The sequence below is a fragment of the Phoca vitulina genome, unplaced genomic scaffold (assembly GCF_004348235.1).
Source record: "Phoca vitulina isolate PV1807 unplaced genomic scaffold, GSC_HSeal_1.0 scaffold9, whole genome shotgun sequence".
Classification (NCBI taxonomy): Eukaryota; Metazoa; Chordata; class Mammalia; order Carnivora; family Phocidae; genus Phoca; species Phoca vitulina.
This window is the reverse complement of record NW_022589712.1, coordinates 1,156,003-1,167,699: the sequence shown is the minus strand read 5'-3', so window position 1 is coordinate 1,167,699 and position 11,697 is coordinate 1,156,003. Positions and strand designations below refer to the sequence as shown.

The 11,697-nt window shown below is 40.7% G+C and overlaps 1 long non-coding RNA gene across 1 annotated transcript; it reads left to right on the top strand.

Annotated features, from left to right (window-relative positions):
* Positions 1-283: 283 nt before the first annotated feature.
* LOC116634302 lies at positions 284-7,794 on the top strand. The gene is made up of 3 exons (XR_004299929.1): positions 284-419; positions 545-627; positions 7,770-7,794. It is a non-coding gene; the product is annotated as an uncharacterized LOC116634302 (long non-coding RNA).
* Positions 7,795-11,697: the final 3,903 nt, after the last annotated feature.

The following is an 11,697-nucleotide window of genomic DNA, read 5'->3' as shown; positions in this document are numbered from 1 at the left end:
TCTTCTGTGTTTTGAGTTGAATTATTTTATAATCCATTCTGTTATGGAGTTCTGATATAATTGCTTGGAAATTTCAGCGTATCTTGTAATCCTATGACTCAGTACTATCTCGTTGGTTGGGGGGAAGGGCGAGTCCACAACTGGTTGCCAGGCTGCTGAGAACCGAGCTGGGCTTTGTGCCAATTCTGGTGAGTGTCCTGGAGGTCACTTCCACGGCCCCGGGCCATGCCGGGTAGCACATGCGTGCTGGGGCGCTGGCAGGGACCCTCCTCCCTGATGTGTTCATCACCCCCACATCACCAACGCTCATCACTCACGCTCTCAACACCAGCAGAAGGAGCAAGGAGAAACCCGGAGATCATCATAAATCTACGCCCAGATGCCAGGGGGCCGAGAGACAAGAGTCCCATTTTTCTCTGGTGAGCTCTGGCAAGTTACAAGTTTGGCGTGTGTTCCGTACCAAGAAGCAGGATGCTGCGTTCACTTGAAGCAAATTCAAAATGACCTGAACAAAGTGTGCGTTGTTCCCCTCTTCTGTTTGCAGTTTGTAAAGAGTTCGGATGGTCTTCCAAGAGCTGACATGATCTGGCACGGAGCCCGCCTGTGATAAAGCCCAGAGTAAAATCGGTAAACCCTGTGAAGGTTTTCTAACCTCTTTTTCTGCTTGCAATTTTCCTTTTAATCTGAATTCCCATAAATGTGACGGTTAGAACAGAAGAGGTAGAGGCCCAGCCATCAGCAGGGAGCCGGTCACTCCGCGGGCTCCAGGGTCTGGGGCCCGAGGGCCGAGGACAAGGGCGCCGGGCTGGGGACTCCCCCTCGTCTGGAGCAGGGACCTGCATGAGCGGCTGTGGGTGTGTGGGGACGATCTGAGGACTGCGTGCTCAGTGCTGCGGGCTGGGGACTCCCCCTCGTCTGGAGCAGGGACCTGCACGAGCGGCGATCTGAGGACTGCGTGCTCAGTGCTGCGGGTGTGAAGTCTGTTGAAGGACCCTCAGCATGTGTCCATCATTGTCTCCTCTGTGTCTGCCCTTCCCCCCAGAGGAGCACTGCCCTTCATGGACACCCAAGCTCGGGGCTCATGGTGTTACTGACTTGGACCAAAATCTTTGTGGATTCAAGGTTTGCCAATTTCTTTCAGGAGAGGCCCCAAAATTTCCATTAAAAGTTAACTTGTACAGATTTAAAATTACAAAGCCTAACTTGTGACCCATTTTTATGAAGCAGCTCCTCTTTCCTGTTGTTTGATCAGCAAACATTTACTGAGAACCTGCTACGTCCTCTCCAGCAGGAGCAGGGTATGGAGTTCTGTGAGGAAGGGAGACATGGCTCTGCTCCTCCTGGAGCATAAGGAAAGCCATGAGAAATTTCCTTTGAAAATAAACATTCACGCCATCAAGAGACAGCCTGCTAAGCACACATGTGTTGTCTATTCTTCCATTACTCACACTGGTGATCTTGGATGCATTCCCTGACATAGATCGACCCCAGTAAAATAAACAATGGAGGGAGTCCTACTTACCTTTGTATTATTGCATTTAAACATTTCCCATTAAACATGTATTTCTCATATCCAGGTATAATCCGCTCAGTCCAGTTTCTCAAGAAAAATCTGTAGAAGGTTTCTGTAACTCAGGATTTGACTGATTCTAGATTATTTAATGAGAACTGCATCCAGCACTGTGAACGTACTGTATGACCATCTATACTGTGCATATTTAAGTGAGGCATTAATGTGTCTGGTGAACGTGGGTTCTTCAGTAACTATAACGGCAGCTACAGGGCACTCATGGTTTTGATCATTTCAGCCTGGGTTCTTAGTAGAAATTACAGAAAGTTCTTGGCTACTGTTCACATATTTATTCCAAGTATGGTGTTTATATACTAGCTTGTTAATCAGATTACTTGAGTGGCAGTCTGTCCTTCTTTATAGTTTGCTCTTCAAGATGGTGGCTCTGTCTTGTTTCAGTTTTCTTTTCTTTGGCTTAGTAGCTGGGTCCTTTTGACTTTTGAGTTCTCTTTGCAGATTTCTCATGTATTTGTGGTTATGGAGATGGCAATTTAAACCCCCTCTGAGGAGAAGATTCACTTTATGTTTAGAGTTGAGGCTCTGAGCGTATCCCGCTTGGGTGGTGGCATGAATGCTGTGAGGTTTCCTATAGAACACCATCAGTCCCTCTGACCAACAATGGATAATACACACTAATCATGGTTTCCACCAATGGTCAAGGAACCCTCTACATCACACATAGTCCCTTCAGGAACCACTGAAGAGGGAAGGAGAGGGACCGTGTCACACACCAAGTGTATAATTATGAAATTATAGCATCAGAATAACATACAATGCCTTGCTAACCTGTGAATGGAGATAGGGTCATGTTAACAATCAAAACACAAATTTTACTGGAGTTAAGGAATCTTGCAAAGATGCCTGTTTCATAGGAGGTTAGAAACAGTTTGGACCAACCATCATAAAACCACACAATGCCACCATAACTTCTGACCATGTTTCAGGGCAAGATTGTGTCTACACTACAGGTTTACCCCTACATGCTGGAGCTCAGAAGCCCTGGAGATCTATAGCCTAAGGCAGCTTTGTTGCCAAGTCCTAATGGAAACACCTTCTTCTCTGTTCTGTGTTAGTTACTCTCAGGAAAGTCCCAAAGCCTTGCTATTTGTACCCTAAACTTATGTTAGTGTAAGTGTTAGTGTAAGTGGTGAAGAAGAAACACAAAGTTTAATCAGATTGAATAAACTGAGGATATGTATCCCCTTTACTAGGCTCAAGACTGATTCCATCTTCCTCATAAGCCTTGGGTTAGAAAGTTGGGATTAGCAAAGGATAACAGTCTTGTCCTTCTGTCCAGCTTAAAGTATAATCCAATAGGTTAGTCTCTCTGGGGAACCACCTAGACACTTGCCTTCCCTCCTTCCTCCTGCCACCATGAGTGGCTCCCCCAGATGCTCCGAGGTATGCACCCCCTGTGATGGAGGCAGGTGGATGCACCCCCACTTGTGCCCTCTGCTTCTCAAGCAGTAGCCTTTTCCTCTCATTTGCCTCATATTCTGCTGGCATTTGGTGTGAAAGCGGTGGGTGCCTTCTGTTGGCCCAAGTACTGCTCAAGGCACATAGTGGTTTTTGCCGACTCCATCCTGCTTCGGCTCCTACTGGCCGTATATCCCTGACTTTCTGCCTGTGGTCTCCACTCGGCACCTCGGCTCAGCAAGAACCCACCAGCTATGCCATGGGGCCAGCTCGTCTTGCTGTGGGGGCACATGGCTGCTGGCAGGAGAGGTTGTCTCTCTTGACTGAAGTCTCACAGGCACGTGGCGTCAGAGAGACTTGCGAGTGCCGAGCGAAGCAGCCTCCTGTGGAGCAGGACACACTGCCTTTCACCTGGGCTGGCAGGGCTCTCAAAGCCCCTGACGGGTCCTAAACCATCCACCTCCCCACCCCACTCTGCTTGTTTCCCTAAACTAACACTCACATGTGTCCTCTCCAGCACCGTCTTTCATGACAGGAATCATAATACCTCTGTACCAGGCATGGCATTAGACACTTCAGCTCATTTTCCCCACAACAAATCCTGAGATAGTGAGAGCTGTTATCTTCATGATCTCAATTATACAGTCAAGGAAAAGGGATAGTGAGAAGTTACAGTGCCTGCTTACGATCTCAGACCTAGGGAGTGACATTAACCACCACCCCATCCTGCCCCGCATTCAAACCTCACGAGGACCCTGAGACATGGTCAGTGACGGAGCACACTTCACAGACAGAAGCCTGCCCACCAGTGACAGTGCGGGGATGGGTAGCTCCACAATCCATCCTGGAGGCTAGGGGTTGGCTCACTGCGGTCTGGGTTTTGTTGTGCTACGACCACACCCCTTTCCTTACGGTCTGTCTATGGCTGCTTTCCAGCTACAGCAGCAGAGTTGAGTAGTTGCAACCAAAACCATATGGCTTGCAAAGCCTACAATACATATTCTTGGCCCTTTACAGAAAGTTTGCTGACCCCTGTCTAAGCCACCAGATCACACTTCTCCCACCACACACTAAGCCTTGACTGGGAGCAGAAATGGCTTTCTTTACACTACAGGAAGGCATCTGGGGTCTTCTCTGCACAGCATGCTGTCTTGCTAAAAAGGATGCAGGTGCCCCTTTTGCTTTGGGTTGATAACTGTTGCAGTGATTGGGTTTCTAGGTAGAAGGCCAAGGGGCTAGATTTAAGAGGTATGTTCAAGGCACAGCTCTAATATTTGCAAGCAATCTCTGTCCCAGCTGTCTCCGTCTTCACTCATATAGCCCTCACAAAGGCCAGTGTGAGTGCAAGTGGGCTGGACAAAGGGAAACACATCAGGACAGAGCTTTCGCACCTGGGGATCACCTGCCCCGCTACCTAGACCTGCTCACTGGGACTCAGTTATCATGCCTGGTTTCACTTCCTTTGGTTCATTTCTCTCCCAGGAGGTACTCACACTCTCTTCAAGAGGCTCACCCCATTGCTTTTCTAGATGTGGTCAGTTGTGTCTGAATCCCAAATGATGCCCAATTAGAACTACCGTTACACTGCATATGCAAGCACCAGAGGCTTGTTCCAGAGTTCCTGGGTCAGTGGGAATGTAGCCCAATCTGTAATCAATATCCACATTCGTCCCTGCCAAAGAGGAGGGGGATAGGAAGTAAGTACAGAGGTTCATGCTTATGTGAAAGGGAGACTGGTGAACCAGATTCCTTGCTGTTAGGTACGCAAGGTTCTTTTGCTTTGGCAAGACCCAGGCACAAAACCTGCCATTAACACTGACTCATGAATCATAAAATTATTATTAGGAAAAATAGGGGAGAGGCACAAGCAAATATCCAAATGACAAAAAATAATCTATTCTTGGTTTATTTTCATGTAAAATTGTATAAATGAAACCATCTGGTTTTCTACATCTTTTAATAATCTTCTTAGCTTACAGTAAGTTTTTTCAAACTGCAAGTGGACACAGACGACATGTGTCATTACTTAGAATCCAGGCGTGCAAACATCATTAGCATGAAGACTTGAAATGGCATGATTCATGTGCTCTTTATAATGCTCTTCAGAACTTGTCGGGGATTCCAAAAATGAATTTTTATTCCCAGAAAATGTGTTATGTTTTAACAAAGGCCACTTATTAACTATTTCTCACTAACAAAGGAGATAAGACAATATCGATCACATACAAATTTATAATTGACTCCATGTAGAACAGACACCCAGTTCTCCCCTCAAGACCCTAAAGCTGTCACCATGGTGCCCCAGAACCCCAGAACACAGAAGATAGAACAGAGCTCACTTCACTAGTCTTCTAGTCTCCTGGCTTTTTCAAGGAAGAATGGCTGCCATTTTTTAAAGCATGCTGTCATAGTCATGGTACTTAGTTCTTGGAAACTAAACATCAGTACTAAGAAAAATGTTAAGTATGTAAAGTTGGTCCTGAAGTATCAGTTACCAGCAGCCACATATATGAAGCTGGGATTTGTCCACCGTGATCTCATGGGTTGGCTCTAAAGGATAAATTCTACATTAAAATTTAAACCTCCAAGAGTGTTCCTAAACCAACAGTGCTCCCTGGATCCTAACAAGAGTAAATGCAAATCTTCTTTAAAGGAGAGCATTTCAGGGCACCTGGGAGGCTTAGTCAGTTAAACATCTTCCTTTGGCTCAGGTCATGATCCCAGGGTTCTGGGATCGAGTCCCACATTGGGCTCCCTGCTCAGTGAGGAGTCTGCTTCTCCCTCTACCCCTGCCCCTTGCTTGTGATCTCTCTCTCTCGGATAAATAAATAAAATCTTAAAGGAGAGCATTTGGTGTCCTTATGCATTATTAAGTTGAACTACACGTATGAGCTCACAATTAAAACTTACCAAAACTACTAGAAAAAATTACCACCATGAAAGAGAGTCACAGAAACCAGAACAACACTGAGACCAAGGAGAAAAGACTATAAAAAATAAGGAGACATAATTTAAAATATAAAACTTTCAGACATGAAAAATATAATCACTATAATTAAAAACTCCCTGATTAGTTAAAAAGAATGATGAGAGATTAGTAAAATGCAAGACTGTTCTGAAGAAATCACACAAGAAGTAGCTGGAGCTAGAGTGAGATGATAAGTGTGAAAGAAAGTTTAAAAGATATGAAAAATTGACTGAAGAATTCTAATGTATGTCTAAACTGAAGGCAAGGAAAAAGAATTAAAAAATTGGAATAGAAACAATATTTTGGGGGCGCCTGGGTAGGTCAGTCGGTTAAGCCTCTGCCTTCGGCTCAGGTCATGATCCCACGGTCCTGGGATTGAGCCCCGAGTTGGGCTTCCTGCTCAGCAGGGAGCCTACTTCTCCCTTTCCTCCCCACTCACTCTTGATCTCTGTTGCTATCTCTGTCTGTCTGTCTGTCTCTCTCTCTCAAATAAATAAACAAATAAATAAATCTTTAAAAAAGAAACAATATTTTGGTAGAGTTAATAGCTGAATATATACCAAGCGTGACAACAACAAAAAAGCCCATTACCTCTATTCCAGTGAATTTTCAGAGCACCAAACACAAAGAGAAGATCTTAAATGTGGCTAGAGAGACAAGAGGGCATCTTAAATGAAATAATAACTAGACTATCAGAAAACTTCTAAGTAGAAACAAGGAAAATTAGAAGACAGAAGAATAAAATTTTCAAAGTTCCAAAAGAAAAGAAATGTCAACTGAGAATGGTGTGCCTGCCAAAATTAGATTCAAGAACAAGGGCAATATAAAGATCAACACAAAGTCACCTCTGAGTAGAATACTGTTAAAGATAGTGCTAAATGACATACTTCAAGAAGGAAAAATAATCAGTGAATGAAAAAAAGGAATAAAGAGAAAAAAGAATGATAATTTATGGGGGGAAATGTTAGCAAACATATGGTAAACATAATAATAATAATACTAATAATAATAAAAATAATGTTCCTTGGGGTTAGAGACAATAAAATAAAATAAATAAAAAACTAAAGTACACAGAAACAACTGCATATAAATTGGGAAGACTAAGAGATGTTAAAACATTCTGCTGTTAAGCTTCAGGATTCCTCTTGTGAAGCCTTAAGCTCCAGTATTCTTTTTTGTACTGTCTTCTGGTTTTGGTATTAAGATAAGTCTGGCCTTTTAAACATGTGGGGAAGTATCCCTCCCTCTTTTATTTTCTGAAAGAGGTTGTGTACAATTGGTGTTAACTCTTCTCTATTGTTTGGTAGAACTCCAGTGAAATCAACCTGGAGATTTTTCTTTTTGGAGAGCTTCTTAGTTACAAATTAAAAGGCTTTAATGGTTATAGTACTATTCAAATGATGTATTTCATCTTTGTTGAGATTTTGTATTTTGTGATTTTCAAGGAATTGGTTCATGTCTTCCAGGTTGTAGAATTTATGAACATAAATTATTTGTTACATTCCCTTATTTTCCTTTTAATAGCTATAAGATCTGCAATGATGGACTTTATTTTATTCCTCATGTTGCTAATTGGTGTCTTCTCTCTTTTCATAAGTCATACTACACAATAAATTTCATTGATTTTTCAAAGAACCAGCTTTTGGTTTCACTGATTTTTTATTGAATTTCTCTTTTCAACTTCATTGATCTCTGTTCCTTCTTATTTCTTTTCACCCACTTGCTTTTGATTTATTTTGTTTTTTCCCCCTAGTTTATTTAAGTAGGAACTTAGATTATTGATTTGAGACCTTTACTATTTTCTTTTTTTTAAAGATTTCTTATTTATTTATTTGACAGAGAGAAACACAGCGAGAGAGGGAACACAAGCAGGGGGAGTGGGAGAGGGAGAAGCAGGCTCCCCGCTGAGCAGGGAGCCCGATGTGGGGTTCGATCCCAGGACCCTGGGATCATGACCTGAGCCAAAGGTAGACACTTAATGACTGAGCCACCCAGGCATCCCACTTTTTACTATTTTCTAATATAAACAATTTGTGGTATACATTTTCCTCTCAGCATTACTTCAGCTGTATCCCACATACTTTTACATGTTGCATATTCATTTCCATTCAGATTGATTGATTGACTTAACTTTTTATTTTATTTTTTTTTAATTATTTTTAAGGTTTTTTTTTTTGAGACTTCCTTTTAGACCCATGGGATATTTAGAAGGCTGTTGTTTAATTTTCTTGTATTTAGAGATTTTCCTGTCAACTTTTAGTTATTGTTTCTAGTTTGCTTCCATTATACCAGAGAACATGCTCTACTTGATTTCAATTATTTTCAATTTCTTGAAGCTTCTTTGATGGCCCAGAATATAGTCTATCCTGATGAATATTTTATGATATTTATAAAAAAAATTATATAGTTGTTGGGTGGTGTGTTCTATACATGTCAGTCAGATATTGTTGATTAATTATATTGTTCAGATCTATATATCCTAGCCATTTTTCTATTAGTTGTGTTGCGTAGAGGGGATGTTGGAATCCCCAACTGTAACTATGGACCTGCACGTTTCTCCTTTCAGCTCTATCAGTTGTTGTTTTTGTTTTCTTTAATCTGTTTTTCTAGCTTTAATGAAGTATAATTGACAAATAAAATTTTATATATTTGAAGTGTAAAATGTGATGATTTGATATACATCTACCCTGTGAAATGATTTCCACAATCAGGTTAATTAACACATCCACCACCTCACATAGTTACCTTTTTCTTTTTGTGGTGAGAATGCTTAAAATCTGTTCTTTTAGCAAATTTCAAGTGTACAGTTATTAACTATAGTCACCATGCTGTACATTAGATCATCATGCTGTACTTATTTGTCTTATAATTGTGGATTTGTGTATTTTGAGACTCTGTTGTTTGATGCATACATATTTTGGATCATTATGACTTCCTGTGAGTTGATTTCTTGATCATTTATGTAATGTTCCTCTTTCTTTATAGTAATTTTCTTTGCTCTAAAGCCTCCTTTTTCAGATGATTAATATAGCCACTCTGCTTTTTTAAATTGATGGTTCCATGGATATCTTTTTCTATATTTCTACTATCAAGCTATGTTGAAATTGAAGTGAATTTCTTATAAAGTGCATATAGTTGGGTGATTTCTTTATCCACTCTGCCAGTCTTTGTCTTTATTGGTGTATTTAGACCATTTGTATTTAATGTAATTATTTCAACTCATCGCTGTCATTTTATGCTTTGGCTTCTTTCTATTGTTTTTTTTTTTATTGTTTCTTATTCCTATTAATGTTTTTCTTCCTTCTTTGTGTTACCTAAACATTATTTTGCATTCCATTTTGATTTATTTATAGTATTTTTGAGTGAATCTCTTTGTACACTTTTCATAGTGGCTGCTCTGGACGTTACAATATGTGCAGATGGCTTATCACACTCCACTGGTACCAATACTCTACCACTTTGAGTAAATGTCAAAACTTCACTTTTACTTATGTGACTTTCCCTTCTCTGCTTTTAAATATCATTGTCTTGTTTATCAGATGGAGTTATAATTTGTGTTATAATTATCAAATATAACTTAAAGAATTCATGAGAAAATGAGTTTAATATAGATGTCTATGCCTGTATCCCTGATCTTTCTGTTGCTCCTTCTTCCATCCTGTTTTCTTCTATTATTTTCTTTATAATTTAATACTTTCCTGTAGCCAGAATTTAAGCACAGATGCATAGACTTGCTAGTGATAAATTCTTTTCACTTTTCCTTCCTCTAAATGTTATTTCCATGTAATTTCTCAGTTATTTTTTTTTCAGATATAGAATTTGCAGTTAACAGTTCTTTTCCTTCATCACTTAAAAGTGTGCTAAAAATAAGAAAGAAAAGAAGAAAGAAAGAGAAAGAAAGAAAGAGAAGAAAGAAAGAAAGAGAAAGAAAGAAAGAGAAAGAAAGAAAGAAAGAAAGAAAGAAAGAAAGAAAGAAAGAAAGAAAGAAGGAAAGAAAGAAGGAAAGAAAGAAAGAAAGAAGGAAAGAAAGAAAGAAAAGGAGAGGAAAGGAGAGGATATTATACTATTTCCCTCTGCCCTCCACTGTTTCAGAGGAGAAATCCAGTCATTTGAATTGGTGTTTTCCTATAAGCAATGTGTTGTTTCTCTCTGGCTGCTTTTAAGATATTTTGTCTTTAGTTTTCAGAATTTTAATTATTTGTTTTGGTGTGGATTTCTTTGGGTTTATCCTGTTTAGAGTTTTTCAGTCTCTTGAATCTGTAAGTTTGTGGGGGGTTTTTTGTTTTGTTTTGTTTTGCCAAATTTGGGATGTCAGTATTTCTTGGGTACTCCTTCAGCCCTGCTCTCTTCCTCCTCTGGGACGCTAATGATGCAAGCACTGGATCTTCCGTTAATGTCCCCTAGGTCCCTAGACTACTCATATATTCACTTTTTGTTCAGTCTCTTTTTTTCTCGTTCAGACTCGGTGAATCCTATTTCTCTGTCCTGAGATCCCTGAATCGATCCTCTGTCATTCCCACTCAACTATTGCCCATCCAGCGATTTTTAAATTTCTGTCATGTTTTGTCAGTCTATAATTTCCATCTGGATCTGTTGTATAACTTCTATGCTTTGCTGAGACAACTTTGTCTTGTCTTTTCTTTATGTCCAGCTACAATTATTTATTTATGCAGAATGTCTATCATGTATGAGTTCCTTTTACAATAAGCCAGTCACTAACTCAATATTAAATCATAGAACCAACCCTGCTGCTTCTGACTACCTCACTTTAAAATATCTTTTTGGAATTTTTACTAATTCAGCACTATGTAATATAATAACAAGTTGAGATCATGTCTCATTATATGCAGAATTTTGTGTACCAGAGAAGCGACTATGCAGGTGTCCAGGTAGAGTTCAAGAAAGATGGACCAAAGGGGGTCTGTTCATCCTCTTCAACCAAAAAGAACACCAGCCTTATCTTTCTTATGTCCTAAAATTCTATGCAACATTTTATATTAAAAATAGAAAGAGGGGAGGATCCTGCTGCCAAAGAGTTCAGAGAATTATAGACCTTGATACATATGAAGTTTATAGATGCAGCTTAGTAACAGACATCAAGACTGAAGGCCTAAAAACTTCCACTGCTGACATTTTCTCTTTTTTCATTTGTTTTAAGAGAATTTGTAATAGTTTGCTGAAGCATTTTTTTAAAATGACAGATGCTTTAAAATCTTTGTCAGATGATTCCAAAATCTGACTCATCTTGGTCTCAGCATCCATTGATTGCCTTCATATTCATGCTGAGTTGTCCTGGCTCCTGGAATGATGATGTTTGCCACTTGCATGTCAGAGAGGGTGAGAATTCTCAGACCCATTGGGACAAAGGTACTTTTCTAGCTGAGTGCTTGTTGTGGCAGGACCCCTGTCCTGGTGTCCCTTGGATCCCCTCTGTCTCTTGGTGAGGGGGGAGAGCCTTAGGCCCTGGAGGCTCAGCCAAGACTGAGCCACTTGGTATGGTGGGCCTCTCTTGCCAGTGTCACAAGACTGCCCTGTATTCTTGGTAGAAAAAGGGAACTTCAGGCAGTGAGGAGGAAGGGTGCCTCTGGCTGTTGGCAGGGTTCTGAGTCTATCCCCCCTTGCCATTGGCAGAGCCATGCTCACCTGGCATGTCAGAGGAGTGGATGCTGTCAGAATCAGGGGAAGAATCAGCCTAACTTGGCTTTGTTCTGGTGTTAGGCTTGGGGTCTGGAAATTCTTCAGA